At 43.6% G+C, this 20,056-nt stretch overlaps 1 protein-coding gene across 1 annotated transcript in view; it reads left to right on the forward strand.

Moving 5' to 3' along the window:
• The window catches only part of SDK1 (sidekick cell adhesion molecule 1), a 2,061,301-nt gene that overhangs the window by 883,911 nt on the left and 1,157,334 nt on the right, over nt 1-20,056 (forward strand). The gene's annotated exons all lie outside the window — the stretch shown is intronic.

Consider the following 20,056-nt stretch of genomic DNA (forward strand, 5'->3'; position numbering starts at 1 on the left):
ACATCATTTGTAACAATCTTGCAATAACAATTCTCTTCCAAAATCATCATTAAAAAATAACAAAATACCTCCTTTAACTGACTATCAGTAAGAGTTTCCTACCTAATTTTCAATCAATACTCTCTCAATGCATCCGCAAGGAGAAGAAAAACAAATGAAACAGAATTTACTCTTTAAAAGAAATCTCTTTAAATTCTATACTAACCACAAAAACAGTGAAATGGGGGAACACCACCAACGTTGTGGAGTGAGTTTTCAACAACTCAAAGCACTGGATAACCTATACATAGTCATGATCATCAACAATTGTTTGAAACATTTTTCCTTAGTTTACTAAAAACTGGTCACAAAACAGAAAGTGCACCTAACGTTCTACTTTGTGAAAACGGACTTCACGGTATTATGCTCTACCGTGTAGAAGTAAAATTGATTGGCTCTAGAATTCTGAACCTAAATGTAAGCTATAAAACTTTGGCTGCAACCAATTCTAGGTCATCTAGATAATATTCGCAATGTGGTACAGATTTTGTACTAAAAGAAAACTCCTAGTTAATCTCCCATTTTATGAGTTGGAAGCTGCTTCATCACAGTGCCAGATTTTATATGCACCATTTATTTCTTCAGCAGACTTTGGTTATCAAGTCTGGAGAGACCCGCAACAATGCTGCACATGATCAACTACCCTTTTTAAAACAAAAATACTGTATTCTGTTGGATAGTGTGGCTGTGTTTTTAATTCAGTATTTGTGCAATAAGTAATAGTGAAAATTAATAATTTTTATGTTGGATGCAATACAAAAGTGATAAGTTAATATGCCTATGGTTGAAACGAGTTTAGTATAGAAATGTGTTTGTTAACATAAATTAGTTGTGGCATTTTTATATGAAAACTCCATCTTGAGTAAAATGGATGCTGATTCTATTATTCACTCCTGTATTCATCCCCTTCTGCCATGTCCCCCTGCACATCTTCTCTTCTCACAAGCTCTGCAGAAGCGAAGACAGCAAATGTAATGTGTTTTCACTGTTATCAATTCAAGGCTTTCAATGAATCTTCATGTGTTCCTGATAAGTTGCAACGTCCAAGGTCTTTCGGTTGTAGTTCCTCTGAGTAAACAACTCTTTTTTGTTTGTGGCAAATTTTATTTTTGAACAGTTTCATATTTTGTGTGAACATCTAAGGATGCCGGTAGCACCAAAGATACTGTATACTTTCTTATAATGAGATAGTGCTTATGTGTTAAGGTATTGACATTTTCTGTTTCGATTTTCTAAAGAGTTTTTACTCATGATAATGCTATGATGAATTTGCTGTGCTAGGTAATCTGTTATGCAAGAGTTCAATATAAGAACCCTGTGGTTTTGTGCACGAGCCAGTAGGTTTTTGAGCTTTTCTTGATACTAACAGTGATGCTGATTCACCCTATTCTGATTTTAGCGCTCATTTGAGACTTAAAATTATTTCAGATTTTGTATTATTTTGGAATAGCTCTGCTTTAGAGCCTTCGGCCCGTTTATTCTTTACTGCTTGATTTTGAGATTGTTATAATGCAACCGGTTAACTTTTCCTTATGATCTAGAACTCTGTTATTGAGTGGCCCTACTTACTCATTTTTATACTCTGCTAAACTGATGTCTGGGAGGGTAACTTTTTGCACAAGTTATTTCTGGTGGGAGAACAGTATGAGGTAAATTGAGGGACGTCTGAAATGTTGGGGTGTACTAACATTTTAGAACACAGTTTTTGCTCCCACAATAAATTCCAGTGGATTTGTCACACTCTAGCTCCCGGGGGTGCACTCCTTTCACCAGAGATAGTCTTCTGTGGCTTCCTGTCACCCTGAGTTTCCTTTAAGGATTCCCAGTTGCCTTGCAGGACAAAACCTCTGGCATGGCTGCTTCCTTCTCCAAAGCAGCAGCTTAACTTTACAAACCTCCCGGCAGTGCAGCACAGGTACTGTTTTTACTACCTGGGCTCTTCCTGGGAGTAATGCCCAACTGTCTGGCAAACTAGATCCCCCTCTTTGTCTGCAAGCTTCCGCCACATATGATATCCACAATTTGCAAGGTCACTGTGTGTCCTGCACAGGCAACATATCTACAGAACACAAAGCAGTTCCATTCTACAGTAATCCAGGGACCCCCTTTTTCTGGGCTTCCAGAAGGACACCCTCTACTAGACATGAAGCAGAGACAGGATTCTGGGGCCCCGCATTATTTAACATTGGGAGTACCCCACACTTAGCTCAGCAAGTAAGTGTAGGATGATTCCAAACCCGACCTCTTCTCTAGTAAGGGATGTCAGCATTCCATGGATTTGGGATTTTATTTTTCTTGGATACGGTCATTTATCTGCCAGCTTGGGGGTGACAAAGCAATTAACTCTCCTTGACATGCAGCTCAAAGGTCGAATCTTATGAAAGGTGGCTAAGAGAACTGTGCCAAATTATGAACTATGTAAAGGGATTTACATGTGACCTATATTTGGATTGTGAACACGATAGTTTGTAAACAAGGTAGCAGCACTGGCCAACATATCCTCTCAAAGTGGGATGGTGCTCTCCCTTTTAATCTCCAGTTCCATCATGTTAGTTTTAATCTGGGACCCATCTATGGCAGAGTTATTGGAGGGCAGATGCTGGTCTGAGTCAGATATTGGTCTTCCACTTGCTGGTGTGGATGTGTTCAAACACAATGTAAGAAATTGGGTTGTTGGTTGACTGGGGTGTGAGCCCTGGTCAAGCAACAGCCACACTCACTTGCAGGGTGAACCACAAAAGGTCACTCATTTAACCTGTGCTTAACCTTGGGTAACTTGGTACAACATGCACTCAGGCTAAACTTAGATGCAATGTATGAAGTATTTTTGCAGCACACAGACAGCAATACAGTAAAAACACAACACAATAAAACAATTCCAAACCAATTTAGAACAATATAGAAAATAGTAATAAATTATTTGACACCAAAACCATCAAAATCCAACTAGTAGAACTGGAGTTTTGGATTTGTAAAGTTTTAAAGTTCAAAATAGCCTCAGTTTTAGAAAATGGGCACCTTTAGCACCACAAAGAAATCTCCAGGAGTGGATGGAGACATATTGGGGGTTCAAGGCTTACTCAGGCTAGGTCCAGGTGCAGGGTCAAGATGGTGGGAGCCTGTTATGTCCCTGAGGCTCATAACCAAAGGCCAGCTAAACCAGCCCTTGGAGTCACTCTGAAGTTCTGGATGCAGGTGAAGAAGTAGGTCTCCACAGCAGGGCTACATCTGAAGGTTCAAGGCAGGCTCCAGGCAGCAAAGCAGTCCTTCCAAGTACAGCAGCAGTCTGGTAGAATGCACAGCAGGTCACAGCAGCAGGCAGCCCTCTGCGAGTCCTTCGGCAGGTCCAGTAGTGAACTGAAGATTGGATTTGAGAGCCTTATTTGTATACCATGGTGCCCTGCTCCTAGAAGCTGGGAGAAGATTCCTGAAGGGTTGTTTGAAAATACACGAGTTTCCTGCCTCCTCCGCCCTGGCTCCTTTCGGGCTGCACTGACAATGCAGAGTCATCAGGTCTATTGTGTGGTGGCAGAGCACAGCCTATTCAGGTGCAAGCGGGGCAGTGCTTAACTCCGCCCCCATCAAGTCAGATGATGTCCCATTGAGGCTTTGGTCATCCCACTATTGTGTGACTGTCTGGGGTGAATTCATAGAGGCTCAACTGTCAGTTACACATATTCATGTGACTTAAGGCAGGCTGCAGGCACAGACGGCTAAGGGCAGGACAATGTCAACTTTCTAAAAGTGGCATTTTCAAACTTGTAATGATAAATTTGACTTTATCATTAAAGCGGGTTTATCATTACAGGTTCATAGGTACCAGACTGGAGATAGCTACCTCCTCTGGTTTAGGAATTACGGTTTATTAAATACAATAAGGAATCCCCAATGTTATCCTGTGAGAGGGATAGGCCTCACGGTAGTGAAAAATGAATTTGGGAGTTTTTCACTACCAGGACATGTAAAACTTGTGTCCTATCTTTTTATTACATAACACCCTGCCCAATGGGCTACCTAGGGCCTACATTAGGGTTGACCTATATGTAATAAAAGGGGAGCTTGGGGCTTGGCAAGGGATTTTAAATGCGAAGTCAACATGACAATGGGACACTGCCTTCAGGCTGCAATGGCAGGCCTGGACCAAGTTTCAAGGTGCTTTTAAGTGGATGGCACAATACATGATGCAGGCCCACTGACGGCATTTAATTTACAGGCCCTAGGTATATATATGGCATACCACTCTACAAGTGAATTACAGGTACACTAAGTATGCCAATCAGGTATAAGCCAATCAACCCATGTTTTAGGGAGAGAGCACAATCACTTTAGCACTGGTTAGAAGTGCACAGAGTCCTAAGGTCAACAAACAAAAATCCAGCAAAAAGTAGGAGGAGGAAGACAAAGATTTGGGGGTGACCCTTTAGAGAGGGCCATTTCCAGCACAAAACATGCCCAGAGCCCCTGACCAGAGCTGCACAGATAGCTGGGTACTGGAGTGTAAAGTGTAAAACAGTTTTACCAGGATACCACAGTGGCCGAGACTTCATTAAGAAGTCCTACATCCATGGTACATTTCCAACAGAGGACCAAAAATTGACAACGTTTTTACAGGTTAGAACCCAACTTAGTACACCATCAATGATTTAGATATACATCTGAGCAGACAAGTATCTCTGGTGAGAAAGAATCAATTATGGCCAGGCAGCAGGCACCTTAGAAGTTGATAGTCATTGACACTCACTTGTCTTATCTACCTGTCAAATCTGATATACTCTAGCAGAGGGGTTAAAGATTAGGTGGCAATGAAGAATTCATCCACCTGACAATTGTTCTGTCTACTTCCCTGCCATAAACGGTGGTTGCTTCTGATGTCTGAATCTGTGTTTTTTGTGTGTATGAGAAGGTCTGTTTGAGCCTCCATCCATTAGCCCATGTACACAGGTAAATTCTGGGTACATGAGTTTCTGCATCTTTGTTGGTCTTGTTGCATGGTTGCTTAGACCTCTAGAGGGTTGTGTGAATGGATGTCTACACCTGTTTTGATCTGTGTGTTGGTCTGTCTGCGTACATGTATTTATGATATATCTCACTATGTGTATGGATTTAGAGTGTACACGCACTATGCTAAACCAAGCCTATTGGCATTGTCAGTGCCAGTTTATATTTCATCTGAAGTTGTCTAGTTTAAAATAAACATTAATGAATCTATGACTGAGTTCACTTATAGCATGAGCACCACCAATAATAGGTCTGATGAGTGAGATAGATTACATTGCAGTGTACGGAGTGGCATTTTTAAACTGGCCTTTTACTATATAGGGAAAACGTTCTACAATCACCTTTTACCTAGTAAATTTGATGAGACGTTCGTATGATGCATGGGTTTATTTATTTGACTCCAGGGCAGCGGTTCATCAGTGTTGTCCGCGGGCATGTGGCTCAATATGCCCTTTGGGGGTCTGCAGCTGTTGAGAAAATAAAATATTTTTTGCCGATTAATAAAACATTTAGGCATTAAAATTGTCAAATGTAAAAATTAAAAATGTTCAAACTTCCTCTGAATGTGAATGGATTTTAAATAGAAGGATAACAATTTTAGTTAGTATCATTTGCTTACTGTGTGGGAGCAGCACACGCACAGCAAACTGTATAAAGTATGGTGGTGTTAGGTCAAGCACAGATATGCACGACAAAAAGAAGACACATTAGAGACATGGCACAGTGATATGCTAGAGTCAGCATAACACTTTCACTCTTTTAAATAAAATAAACACTTTCACTTTTTTAAATAAAATAAAAAATTGAAATGCTCCAACCTTCCTGTTAAAATTACAATTTCGATACTTGTTTTTTATTTTCATTTGAGGAAAAAATATTTCATATTTTGTGCGTTTGTTTTATGTACACTTGTTTCTGTATTTTGTGTGTTGTTTTGAGGTTCAAATTATTATTGACATTGCTTAGCCTGGAGTCCACTCCTTTCAGTGGAGTGGTTCAGTGGGGGCCCACAGAAGTCAAAAGATTAAGATCCACTCCTTTAGAGTAAATATCTAAAATGTGTACTTTTATAAATTAATATTTATCTTTTAGAGCATGACTAGGATTACTTCAGCATTCTATTATTATATATTTGTCTTTGTACAAATCCTGAGAATAAAGTACTTTTGGTCTTCATATTGCTCATGTGTTGGAGAGATTAGAAGCAAATCTGAAAGTCTCGTCAGTTTGAAACCTCTGGCTTTGAGTTTAAGGATTATCGATGGGGGGCTTGAATTCAGTAACATGACAGAAGCATTTCCCAGAAGCTATGTGGCCCATGAGCCGGGACGCCTATTGAATATTCATTCATTCATAGCATATTATTGATGGGCTTCTGCATATTCATTCATCCATTGCCTATTATTTATGACTTCTGCATATTCATAGGCCCTGTTGTGGTGGGACAGGCAGTGATGGAGGTCCTCTCTTAAAAAGCAGATCGCTTTTCTTACTGTTGCCCAGCAACTGGAATATGAGGCTGAGCTTTGAAGAGTCCATCATGTTGATACCACCTGATGCTATTAAAAGGTATTCCTAAATGAAGGATGGCATGTAAGTGTGGGATTCATTGGGGGCAGCATAACTCAGATGGACATCTGGATAGACACTCGTAGACATTAGGCGTATGGTTTGCAATTTGCATTTTTTTTGCCGTCGGAGCAATAAGGGTCCCAATTGGTCTCTTTTGTGATGTTTTCAAGGTTTTTAACTGAAAAGAATTACGTTTTTCTCGCGTGATAACTTGAAACTAAATGCACATGAGCGTTTTATGGTGAGTCGGTCGTTTGAACTGGATATGCAGAATATTTACATTTTTTCATTTCGCTGGTATTATGTTTTTTGGCACCGGAGAGAGTTGTAACATCATCATGAATCGCTGTTTGTGATATTCTTTACCATGAAGTATGCAGTGCCTTTTTATTTCAACACATTTTTGTTATCCAGGCTTAAAGAGGGGAAAGGCTTTGTACAGTCAGACATTGACCGCTCTTCTGCATTTTGTAGCTGCTTCATCAGTGGCGCCTGATTATTGTTCTATGACTATCCTCTGGGTTAGAATCGGATCCCCTATCTTTAGTGCTCAAACCCCGTTTCATTTTCTATAAGCCAAAAAAGTTAAGATAGATTTATTTCTAAGTAGGTTTAATTAGATGTAGTGACGTTTGAGCCAAAGGAGGGTTTGTCAGTACCAGTTGTATTACTTTTTTGTATTTTTGGCTTATTTTTGTTGATGGCAAGGAAGGGGTTGGGAATGCTGCAATACAGAAGTCCCGTAGGTTCTGATGTGAAATGAGTGTTCAAATTTCTTTTGAGTGTGTGTGTACTTCTGATCGGATGCCTTTGGCTCTTCAGCTCTTTTTTGTACTTTTATACGAAAGCAGAGGGTCTTTGTGGCAGAGATGTTCCGCCAATATTTTAGCTTTTTAAAAAATAATATATATTTTTGGCATTATAAGTACGGAGGTTCTCTGGGGAGTCCCTGGATTGCAGGCCACTTCTACATTAAAATTTCTATGATTTTCTTGTTCATTGATCTGTTGTTTATTTAGGTGTGGGAGTTGCCCCCAGTTTTTTTTCCATTGGTGTGTAGATCCGAGTGCTTCAAAGGAAAAGGGTCTGCCACTATAGTTATATTTGATTTTTTATGATTCTTTTTCTTTTCATGAGTACTTCAATCTGGGTGTCTTCTCATAAAGGATATTTCTCAACTCCATCTACTTTCAAAGTAAAATAAATAACCCTATTGTGCACAACCCTTGGTATCATCGACTGTAGGTTATCTGCGTGGTCAGTCTACGTGCCCATGCCCGTAGCAAATTTAAGATGAATACAATATGTGGTTCTTCCATATTAATTCACATATCGTTTATCCTGCATTTCAAATAGATGTCCTCCATCACTAGAACACTAAGAACTCAGTATTCTGCATCCATCCTGATGATGGTTCTGAGCTGTACTCCCATGGCCAAAATAGACTGACAAATGAAACAAAACTAAGCTTGCCTGACTATTATGACTCATCAAGAAGGCAGTTTTTCAAATTTGTCATGAGGGAATTGAATTGATCTTGTTGCTGGACACAGAGCAAGGAGCAGCAGCCAACGCTTCTTAAGCAGACAGTAATTCCTTTATTGAAGGCATGACCTGATGACAGCTTTAAACGTCTGCCCCTAGCTTCTCCCTCCGTCTATCTCAACATCCTCCTTGCTACAGCCTAGCATTTTATTGATGACAAGGCGAGGTTCCAAAAAGCTATTCAGACCAATCACCACTCATCTCCCCTTTTCACACAATTTTACAACAATAAGTTGAACACAAGATAAAGAACTAATTAGCCATGCAAGAAATAACAATTGTCATGCATATAAAAACTGCAACTTTACAACTGTGATAACATGAACATAAACCTAAAAACAAAAGTAAGCATTTAAGAAGTAATAGATATTGGACTGGCAAACACACATCAGTCCAACAGTGTGCGAGGACAATTTTCTTACTGTAATATTATGACGAAGAGGCTCGCTATGGTCACCCCCGGAAATCTGAAGATCAAGAAAGTTATCTGAATTTTCTCTAACTGGATTTCAAGGTCTAACCCTAGTTAGCCCCTGAATATGCAACATTTGCCCTCCATCCATATTATCTGCATTCCCTCTCAAACATTTTCACTGGCTCACAAAATTTTGATAGACCCCTTCTCAACAGCAAGGGTTCCTTAACTCTGACTCAGTCGCCCACATTCAGTCGGTAGCCAGACAACACTCTTACAATTCCTTAATCTGTCATATTTGGTTAGACATGAATCTGAAATAAGTTTGACAGAAGTCCACTTGTCTGAGAGATGGGCATGATTTTTCGGACGTACATTAACCATCCAATTATGACGGAGTTCAAAACAAGCTTTCCTTCGTCGTATTTGCTCAAAAGCAGATAACCCAGTTGATACATGAGGAGTTGTGTGGCAGGACCACAACATGCATCTCACAGCATTTCAAACATCCTTTCCAGACTGGTAATCACCCTGCACATGCAACCAGCACATTGTTAGAGAGTTCGACTAACACATTGCTTTGAAGCCTATATAATGGTGTTCTGAAGTGTTTAACCTCAGATTGGTCCAGAAAATCACATAGGATTTGTGAGGTGAACTGAACACCATTGTCAGTAAGTAGTATTTTAAACACTCCCTCCTTTGCAAAAATATCTCAGAAAAAAGTGAACAGCGGTTTATGAAGAAATTTTACTTCAACTCAACGGGATAAGTGATCAACAAAAACTAAGATCTATATGTACTGGATGGGTAAAATGGTAAATGGTCCAAGAAAATCTAAACCAACTTTTTGCTGAACTTTTCCTGGTGCAGGTGCCGGGCACTCCGGTGACGGAAATGTTTTTAAGTGTTTATCGCTCATGCCTGAGTGCGCATACTTATCTGTGTATTTTTGTATTTCTGAATCCATGCTGGGCCACCAGTACTCTTCTCTGATTCTTTTTTGTTAGCATGCACTTAAGGTGACCACTGTGATCTGATTCTATAATTCTCTGTCTCAATTTAGTGGGAGGAATCAGCTTCTAACCACGCAATAACAAACCGTCAACTTCAGACAATCATTGGCAATTTTGCAAAAGGGTTGGAGAACAGGATCAAGGATTTTCTCCTTTGGCCACCAAGTGATGATAAGATCAATTACCATTTGAATTATGCTATCCTGGAACAATTCATCTTTCCATGTTTCCTTACTCTCACACACAACAGTGTCAATACCACAGTTGACGATAACACTTTCTTCAGTGTCGACAGAATCACAGTCCTTCCATCCCAAACTTCTCCCTCTGTCTTATCTCAAGATCCTTCTTGTCACAGCCTAGCATTCTGCTGAGGACAAGACGAGGTTCCGCAATGGGTTATTCAGACCAATCGCCAAAGGAATCTTGGTACCACAATTTTTGCAACTCACATGTTGAGTAGGCACTAATATGGCTTAATAGGAATGTGTCACAGTTGTGGAATTCTTCCTGTGTTGCAGCAATTCACTGTAAGCCTAGGCAAGGACCCCATTGTAAAGACTTGTCCTAAGGCTAAGAGGCAGAAATTATAATCTTCTCTGTTGTTGAGTCCATGTTCAGTTTACCTATGTAGCACCATACAATCTCAGTGTAACTGAAAAGCAGGCAATTTTGGTTTGTATTGGGCAAAGAGGTGAACAATGAGGGGTGATAAAGAAGTGGTCAAGGCATCAAAGGAGCCATGTCATCAAGGTCACCTGTATGCAGGTAGAAGCTACATACATAACATGGAAACAGTGTTATGACGCATCTCTGACTTGTCCAGCCTCAAGAGTGATGCTGAACACCTTCCACCTCTGATGATGATTTCACTTGTGTCCTTGAATTCACCATGGCAAGCCCAAGTGGGTCAAACATCATACTGTATCATGTCTCTGCATCTCTGTCGTCCTCTCTCTGTGTTCATGTTTCCTTGTCATTGTTCCCCCTGTGCCTGTGTGTCTCCCTGTTCCTTGACTCAGTGTTCTGGTATCCCTATCTCCATTCCCTCAACTCTCTATGTGATTCTGCCTTCATTGGTGGCACTGTCTCCTTCCTATCTCTCAAAGTTTTCTTTTCCCCATTTCTCGTGTCAGTTTCCATGACATCCTATTTCTTTGCATGTCTTTGTCCATCTTTCTGTTGTCTCCCAGTCTCTTTTTTCTTCCCCCATCTATCTCCATATGTCTGTTTCTATTACGCTTGTCTCTGTGCCTACATTTATGACCCTTCATGTCCCCTTACCTCTATCTCTGTGACTTTGTCTGCATAGTTCCAAGTCCATGCATCCACCCTCCATGTATCAGTGTACCTAATTTCATTTGTCACTTCCTGCTTCCAGTATTTCTGTTTCCCATCTCTTCCACTTTCTAAGTGTCGTCAGTCTCCCTTTAGTTTCCAGGCTAATGTCCTCCTCCCCATATCTGTCTCCATATTGTTGTCTCATCTCCGTATCTTGTCTCTATGTCATTCTCTCTGTATGCCTGTGTCTTTGTGTCATAGATTTCCTTTGCCAGTGTTAGTCTGTCAAACACTATACATTGCTAAAATACATCTCTCTGTGTATTTAGCCACCAACACCCTGCCAACTTGGCCTTTGGCAGCATTCCTGTTACAGATTATGTGGGCAGCACCCCTTGAGAATGCCTAACTAGCATGCTACTGGCACACAGATGCATAGCTAAACACTTTCTCGTTATATGATATTTTTTTTAATGTAGGCTCCTGAACCTGCTTGTTTGTTAATAACATCCAAACACATAACTCTTCTCTGCAGCACTGGTGGAGAATTTGGCCATAACACATACTCTTCTCTGCAGCTCTAGTGGAGTACTGACCATCCACCAGTCGTGGTGGTAAGGCCATGGCATGGGAGAATCCGCAACAGCTTTGGGACACTATAAGTCAATACGATGTTACCTAGGACAACAAGGAGTATTTGTTTTTCTTTTTTTGCTGTTAGTTTGTTCTAGATTTCTCCAAACCTCACCATACCTGCAACTATACCTGATGTATAGGTTGTAAAATGTATATGTTTTTATAGGGGTTGCCACCTCAGCCGGTTTTTACAGGCCTGCTCAGTGTTTTTCTTTGGAAGCCCACAAAAATACATGTCAACCCTATTTTTGGACAAAAGTATAACTGAGACTGCGAGGTCATGGAGTAGCACGTGCTGTAGTGTGAGATCAAGTAGTGCAACTCTATTAGTGAACATGTACACAACTAAGTTGCCTTAGCTAACTAGAGAGACTGATGAAACAACAGCATCCGCTTTCTGGTCTACGTTGTGCAGGCAGGTATGTGGTGAGATGAATAATGTGTGACAGTTATCACATTTCTGTACTTTGTTGTGCAATGGTACCTTGCATCCTTAGGCTTCAGGGTGGCAGGCAAGTGTGCTGTGGAATGCAGATTAATTTCCGCCACACTTCTGTCAATAAGTAATTGTTGGTCCAGTGGCAGAAGCCACTTCTCTTTGACACACAATGGCCAGACATTACTGGCCTATCTTACACTTGAGAAACGTGTGAAAGAGAATGCCATCCTACGGTTCTCAACTTGAGGCTGCAAGATAGTTTGCCAGCAGTCTATGCGAGGATTTAAATTTGTGCAAGGACGCTGACAAAACTTTGCACAGTCATCTCTCCTAACACATGTCCCACTACCCAATGTGCCAAGGTGGAAGGTAAGGATTGTCCTAAGAGGACCCATGAATAAACTGCCCGCTGATATGAGATATGCTGTTGTCTTGATCAACTGTTATAGCAAATAGGTTGATCCTAAATGTATGAACTGCCCCACAATAAGAAGTGTGTTAGAATTCTTGAAATAAATATTTTCCATAGAAGGATTCCCAAGGCCCATTGTGAGTGACAGTGGTCACAATTTGTATCTACTAAAATTGTCTGCATTTGTTAAATATGTAGGCATTAGACATTGCAGAGCATCCTTATATTACCCCCATGCATTGGGCAACTTGAACGTGCCAATCATCTTATTAAGGAAACTATACAGTTGGCATTAAAGGGCAATTTCTCTGCATTAAGAACATGCCTTTGGGCATGCCGCACTACTAAGTGTGATTGGTGCGACGGTGTATGAATTGTTAAAAGGTGAAGCTCCTTTGACGAAACTACAACATTGGTTCAAAAAGAAAACGAAGATTTGTTAATTATGTTTTTTCCGGTAAAGGAGAGGTTTTGCAAAGGAAGGTAGTGAGAAAACAGTCCAAAGTGAAGCAGCATTGTGGGTAAAGAAAAGCTGTTGTCAAGAATGACATAAGTGTTGGTGATATGAGGATCAGACGTCCATATGCCGAAATGGGAGGTGAAACATTTTGCTGGCCCATGCTGGTAGTTAAAACATCAGGAACAGCTACCAGGTTGGAAAATGGTGGCTGTTGGACTGTTTCACGTACTCTACAGGTAGCTACTTCCAAGAAGTCCCATGCCCTTCCATCTTAATACCAGTAGTGATCAGTCTACGACGTGGAGTGAGTGATAGTGATGCATGTTTAACTCCGGAGATGCCAGAAATACCACCATCCAACAAATCTCCACCCCAAGATCATATTGCGTTTCAATGGGAGGTTCATTTTGACACTCAGAATAGGTTTAATGGGAGATTGTCGTACGTGAGTTAACGTACGAGACCGGGAGGGACAGAGTTTGGTCCTTCTTCTATGTTTGGTTGCCTCATGACGTCGCAGCCGAGGACGGTCGTGACGTCAGGGGGCGGGGCGACGGACAACAGAGCGGGGCGCGAAGAAGCGCGGCTGTTGCGCGCTCGCCGGTCCTCGTGGGCCTTATTGCTTGTGGCAAGATAATAAAGGATATTTAAACGCAACGCTGCTGCCTCGCATCCTTCATATTTGCCACTACAAATGGCGACGAGGGTCACAGCTTCTAACAAGGCCCACGAGTGTAGCCCACCATACCTGATGTCTCTTGATGCCAGTGAGGCGCGCTGATATCTCTTCACCGATGACCACATGCAATACCTATGGTGAGCTGATGCCGGGAGCTCCATACGGTTGATTTTTGACGACTTCTACCACGCGAGTACCAGGCAGTAGGCCCGTGTCCCGGGTTTCCTGTCCTCGGGTGTACACCTTATTTGAAGTGGCCAGTGTACAGGTGGTCCCCGGCTATCCAGTGTGCTGGGGTATCCTTCCGCGCTACCCAGGAGCCTTCCATAGTTGCTGCTGCACCTGTATCACGTAGTCTCTCCGGGTGTGGTGCCCGCTTTCCGGCCATGTCGCAGACCGGTCATATCTGCGTGCCTCCTCTCTTCCTGGACTCTCCTGGTAAGCCGTGCATGAAATGGAAGGGATGGCTGCGCGCATTTGAGAACTATATCGTCTCCATTGATGGTAAGGGGTATAGCCCCGAGCGGAAAAAGTCGCTGTTATTCGGACTGTTGGGGAAGGCTGGCCAGGAGGTTTTCGATAGCTTGCCGGTTTATGTGAATCCTCCTGGGGCTACAGCTCCACTGAATGAATACCAGGAGGCCGTTATGCGACTTGAGCTGCAGTATGCGGAGGAGTGTAACATCATGGTGGGGCGCCATAAATTCGCACTGCGGAAACAGGAGGAAGGAGAGACTATCGAAGAGTATATTGCGTGTCTACGAGTTTTGGCCCAAGATTGCGAATTTGCGGAGATGACTGATATGTACATTAGAGATCAGGTGGTGTTCTACTGCCATTCGAAGAAAGTGCAGGAACGTTTGCTTTCATGCAGGAACCCTTCACTGAAGGAAGTGATGGCCATTGCAAAGGCAGTGGAACGCTCCATGGTGTCTTCTAAGGAACTGGCGAGCACTAGTCAGGCTTCAAATGTGTTCTATGTGCAGGACAGGCATAAACATGCGCCCAAGACTCCAGACAGGGCGGCGAGCGATAGAGGGGGAGGCAGGAGGCCGCTCGTTTGCTTTAGGTGTGGGTCAAGGGATCACTTAGCGGACAGCAGGGCCTGCCCTGCCTTGCACAAAAGCTGTTCTAAATGCAGGAAGATGGGCCACTTTGCGGCAGTGTGTAAAGCCAAGAAATACAGTACGGGCATGAAAGTGAGCTCGGTGAGCGAGAGTGGTACGGATGCGGATGCGGACATTGTGTTGTCCATTGATGATGAGGACGGAAGAGTGAAGGGGCCTATTGGCTCCGTCATGATTGGTGCGGTAGAATTGCCATTTACGGCTGATTCTGGTTCCCCTCTTACCCTGATCTCTGATAGGACATTTGATTCGAAATGGCAAGATGTACGACTGCATGAGACGGATGTGAATCCAAAGGCCTCGGGGGAATATGACATAGTGATGAAGGGGTACTTCTGGGACTCCCTCACCTTTCGAGGGCGCACAGTGAGAACAAAGATATATGTGGCTGAAAAAGGGAGGAGCCTTGTGGGGTGGAAGGACCTGGCGAAGCTGGGTGTGATGCTAGTCCCCGGGGCAGAAGATCCCATAGTTCTGAGAGATGATTGGGTCAATTACGTGCAGCCTGATGATTTGCATGAAGGATTAGCTGAGGTCCTCAAAGAATTTGATTCCGTTTTTGAAAACAAGGTAGGGTGTGTAAGAGGATTTGTGCATGCCATACGGTTGAAAGAGGGTGCCCTACCAATTAAGCACAAGGTCAGAACGATTCCTCTTTCTGTAAGGGGGGAGCTGAAGGCTGTTCTGGATAAGCTGAAAATGGAAGGAGTAATAGAGGAAGCAGATGCATCAGAGTGGGTGTCCGCAATCGTGGTGTCCAAGAAGAAGAGGACAGGGGACATTCGGTTGTGTGTAGACCTGCGATCCTTGAACAGAAATATCCTGGTGAACTGCCATCCCCTGCCCAACATTCAGGAGATATTATCTTCCACATCAGGATCGAGGTTTTTCACCCTGATAGACCTGAAGCCCGCATACCACCAGGTATGTCTCACGAAGGATTCCAAGGAATTGACCACCTTTATTACCCCGTTTGGAGCATACAGATACGTCCGTCTCCCGTTCGGCCTTGCATCGGCCTCGGGCGTCTTCCAAAAGCTAATGGACCTCCTCTTCTGCGATATGAAAGGAGTTGAAGCCTTCCAGGACGACATTCTGATACACACGGAAGAAGAGAAGGGGCACCTGGAACTGCTAGGCAGAGTGCTGGAGGTGCTAAAAAAAAGGGGGATGACGGTCTCCAAAGACAAGTGCAAGTTCATGGAAAGGAAGATAGAATACTTAGGGCATGTGCTTACCCCAAATGGCATTGCGCCTAAAGATGATTTAGTGAGGGCCATACGAGATGCCCCTTGCCCAGGAGACAAAGACGCCTTGCGATCGTTCCTGGGACTCAGTGAATACTATTCCAAGTTCATGCAAGGATACGCAACCACCGTGGAGCCTCTAAGGAAACTGCTACGGAAAAACGAAAAATACACATGGACGCAGGAACAAAGCGCTGCCTTTGAATCCGTCAAGCAGGCAATCGCCGCGGCTCCAGTATTACAGCCGTACAACAAGGACCTCCGGAACGTAATCACGGTTGACGCTAGTGCCAAGGGTATCGGCGCAGTGTTTTGCCAATTCCAAGGGAAGAAGGAGAACACAGTCGCATTCATATCCCGGTCATTGAACGAAGCAGAGAAGCACTACAGCACCATCGAGCGGGAGACGCTCGCGTGCGTCTGGGCCGTGGAGAAACTGAGGAACTATCTGTGGGGCAGGGAGTTCGAACTGGTCACCGACCACAAACCCTTGATATACATGATGGATGGTGAAGGACGTGGCAATGGCAAAGCCAGCTCGAGGCTCCTACGTCTACTGTCCAAGTTGCAAGAATATCACTTCACCATCAGACACATCAAGGGTGGCCTCAACTGCAGGGCGGATTGCCTATCGCGCATACCGGTCACGGATGAGGAGGATGATTCCCTGAATGACACAGAATGCGTGGTGGCGATGGTTGACGCAACAGCCATGTGCGAGGGATCCATATCAGAGAAAGAATGGTTGACGGCTCAGGAGAAGGACATGACTATTCGGAGGGTGATGGACCACATGAAGGCTCATTGGCCCCCGGTTCGGAACTTGCACGGGGCACTCAGGAGTTTCCAACAGATTAGTTCTGAACTCACCATCGAGGGCGGCTTTGTGAAGAGACACGAGCTGTTTGTACCTCCGGAAAGTTTGAGAGACAAGCTAATCAGGATTGCCCATAAGGGCCACCCGGGCAGTACTGCTACAAAGAATCTCCTCAAGCAGTACTACTGGTGGCCAGGGATGTGCAGCGACGTCAGCAGATTCATTGATCGGTGCTGACCGTGCTTAAGGGCCGACAAGCACTGGAAGACGGCAAAAGGGGAGCTGCAACTGGTGGACATTCCTGCTGGCCCATGGAACAAGATTGCCATTGATTTTGCGGGTCCATTTACCCTGCTACCAGACGATTGTAGACATCTCATCATCCTCACGGATTACTTCTCCAAATGGATTCACTACAGTTTCGTCAGGGAAGTTACAACTGAACGAGTGATCAAGGCATTGACGAAAATTTTCGCGATCGAGGGGCAGCCGAAGATCATGGTGTCTGACAATGGCACCCAGTTAGTGTCCAGGCAGATGACGGATTTTCTGTCCAGGTTAGGGATTAAGCAGGAGAAGACCCCGCTATACAGCCCGAAGAGCAATGGGCAGGTTGAGCGGATGAATAGGTTCCTCAAAGAGGGCGTGCAACAGGCAGTCGCCTCCAACATGGATGTGAAAGCGTTTTTGGCGGACAAGGTGCACACTTTTCATAACACGCCCAGTGAAGTTACTGGACACACCCCGTTCTACCTGATGAGAGGGAGAAGATGCATGAGTGAGCTTACCCCCAAATTCAATAAGTGGTATGACATGAGGGAGGAAATTGAGGCGGTATCTGATGAGAGTTTGAGAGTCAAAGCAAGAATAATGGCTAAACAGGAAAGCAACAAGCGGTATGCTGACAGTGTGAACAGAGCCAAAACTAAAAATATAGCGCAGGGGGATTGGGTATTGGTGAAGAAACCTAACAAGGTGATGAAAGGGGAGTCTGTGTTCCAAACCCCTTTACGTGTGCAAGGAGTGACAAGAGGGGCAGTCTGTCTGGAAGGAGGGGGGTGGCGAAGCAAGGACGACATCGTCAGGCTCAAGGCTGGTCAAGAGGAAATCATCATGAGAGGTAGTCGTGTGTATGGGGCCGAGAGCACGGACGATGTAGATGAGTGGCAAAGTCACGAAGCCAGGGATATAGTCACTGATGACGAGGAGTGTGCGAATACGCCTCCCATGCGAGGGCGAATCGGACATGGAAGTGCAGAACGGTGTGAGAAAGCATGGCGCGGCTTGATGGATGCCGAAGGACAGAATGGTAGCAGGCCCGAACCTGCGGAGAGCGACAATCACAACGTAATGGGTTCAGGCCGAGAGCATGCGTGCGCCGTCAGGGTGAGTTCACCCCAGTATGTTACTCCGAGCAGGCCAACGAGGCATATCCGAGCTCCCAAGAGGTTCGAAGATTTTGTTATGAGATGAAGTTCCTTAAGTTCTCTTGTTCTGTTAAAAGGGGAGATGTCGTACGTGAGTTAACGTACGAGACCGGGAGGGACAGAGTTTGGTCCTTCTTCTATGTTTGGTTGCCTCATGACGTCGCGGCCGAGGACGGTCGTGACGTCAGGGGGCGGGGCGACGGACAACAGAGCGGGGCGCGAAGAAGCGCGGCTGTTGCGCGCTCGCCGGTCCTCGTGGGCCTTATTGCTTGTGGCAAGATAATAAAGGATATTTAAACGCAACGCTGCTGCCTCGCATCCTTCATATTTGCCACTACAGAGATCTTCACGAAACGTTGGCATGCCAACTGAATTTAAAGATTGTCAGGCACTAGCTTCTTCGAAGGAGGGAAGAGATGTAATATTGCCGATTTAATTTTTATTACAGTGCGTTTAGGCGTCAGTGTGTTTATTTACCTTGTCGGCTATCCTTTCCTCCTCTTTCTCTCGTGTGTCTGTGCGTGTGGACCCTCGTGTGCTGTTCTTGGAACATTGGGGAGCTGAGGCGGGCGTGGGTATTCTGAGGGAAGTGTTCTGACGTACGGTTCAATAAACCGCTGTGCTCTTACCAGCGGCGCCTGTGGTCTTTACAGAGGGCAGAGCGAGTGCGCATGCGCATATGTGCATGCGGGCGCATTCACGGGTTTCTGACTGTGAAAATAGAGATTGCCGAAGGGAAATGATCTCTCATTTGATCCAAATAAAAGGAAAATTCCAGAAATAACTAGCAAGCCAAGCATGTACAACGCGTTATTTGCCTCTATTAAAAATGTATAACTGCAAATATATAATTGAATTTCCTTTGTGACACTAAATAGCTGAATAGGAATGTGTTGCATGAAGATATATTTAAGAATCATAAATGCCCGACACTATTAAATATTAGACAAAATGTTAATGGCGAGTGCTCTGCAAGAATGTAGTTTATAAAGACACTTGCAGTTTGTGTAATTTCCCAGTTCAAAGGGTATTTGATTAATAAAACGTGCATTATGCACTGACATTTTCTGATTTCCTCCAGCACTTTCAGCAGTGACCGATGGATAGGCTCTTATTAAATAGCTGCGATTAAGTAAACTTGTATCATGCGAAACTGCGCCAGTACCATTCCTTCTTAACTATTTTATTCTCATGTGTGACTCAATAGTTGCCTCAGCAATTATTAACCCTGGGTCCCCCCTGCCTCCTGCACTTCTATTAGCAAAATGCTCTGAATGCCTGTGCCATTAGAATAGAATGTCAAAAGGTTAGGATGGGCAGCAGCCTTTGTAACGCAGTCATTAAAATGTATTCTGAAATTTATTTTTCCTCCATTGAACTCTAGAAATAATTGTTGACATCTAGATATATTCCTTGCGACGTCAATAAGCAGAGGGAGCAGTAACACTGGGTACAACTAGTTATACAGTAGTCAGCGTTCACTCACTGAAGTTGCTGACAAGTGGAAAAATCACCCCATATATCTCAACCTGCTATGTCCTCCTAAAATCATTAGGGGGCACCCCTTCATCAGAAGCAGAACCTAAGTTGTACTTTCTATTGTGACCACTAAGACCAAGCTGCTAGAATATACTTTAGACCAATGGCTCTTAACCTTTTAACTTCTGTGGACCCCCAACGTAATCATTACCAAAGACTGGGTTCCCCACTAAATCAATCGAGGACCCCCACTGAGTCATTACTGGAAACTGGGGACCCTGGCCTAAGCAGTTTCCATGATTTAAAGCGCAAAAAAAACTGAAAAGTACAGAAACAAACATTTATAAAACAAATGCATAAAAAATGTAATATTTTATTTAATTCACAAACAAATATAAAAAATAAAATTTAAATTAAATGAGAAGGTTGGACATTTGTTAAGTTCAATTGAGGCTGCCCGTCGCCCA

The sequence above is a fragment of the Pleurodeles waltl genome, chromosome 10 (genome assembly GCF_031143425.1).
Source record: "Pleurodeles waltl isolate 20211129_DDA chromosome 10, aPleWal1.hap1.20221129, whole genome shotgun sequence".
NCBI lineage: Eukaryota > Metazoa > Chordata > Amphibia > Caudata > Salamandridae > Pleurodeles > Pleurodeles waltl.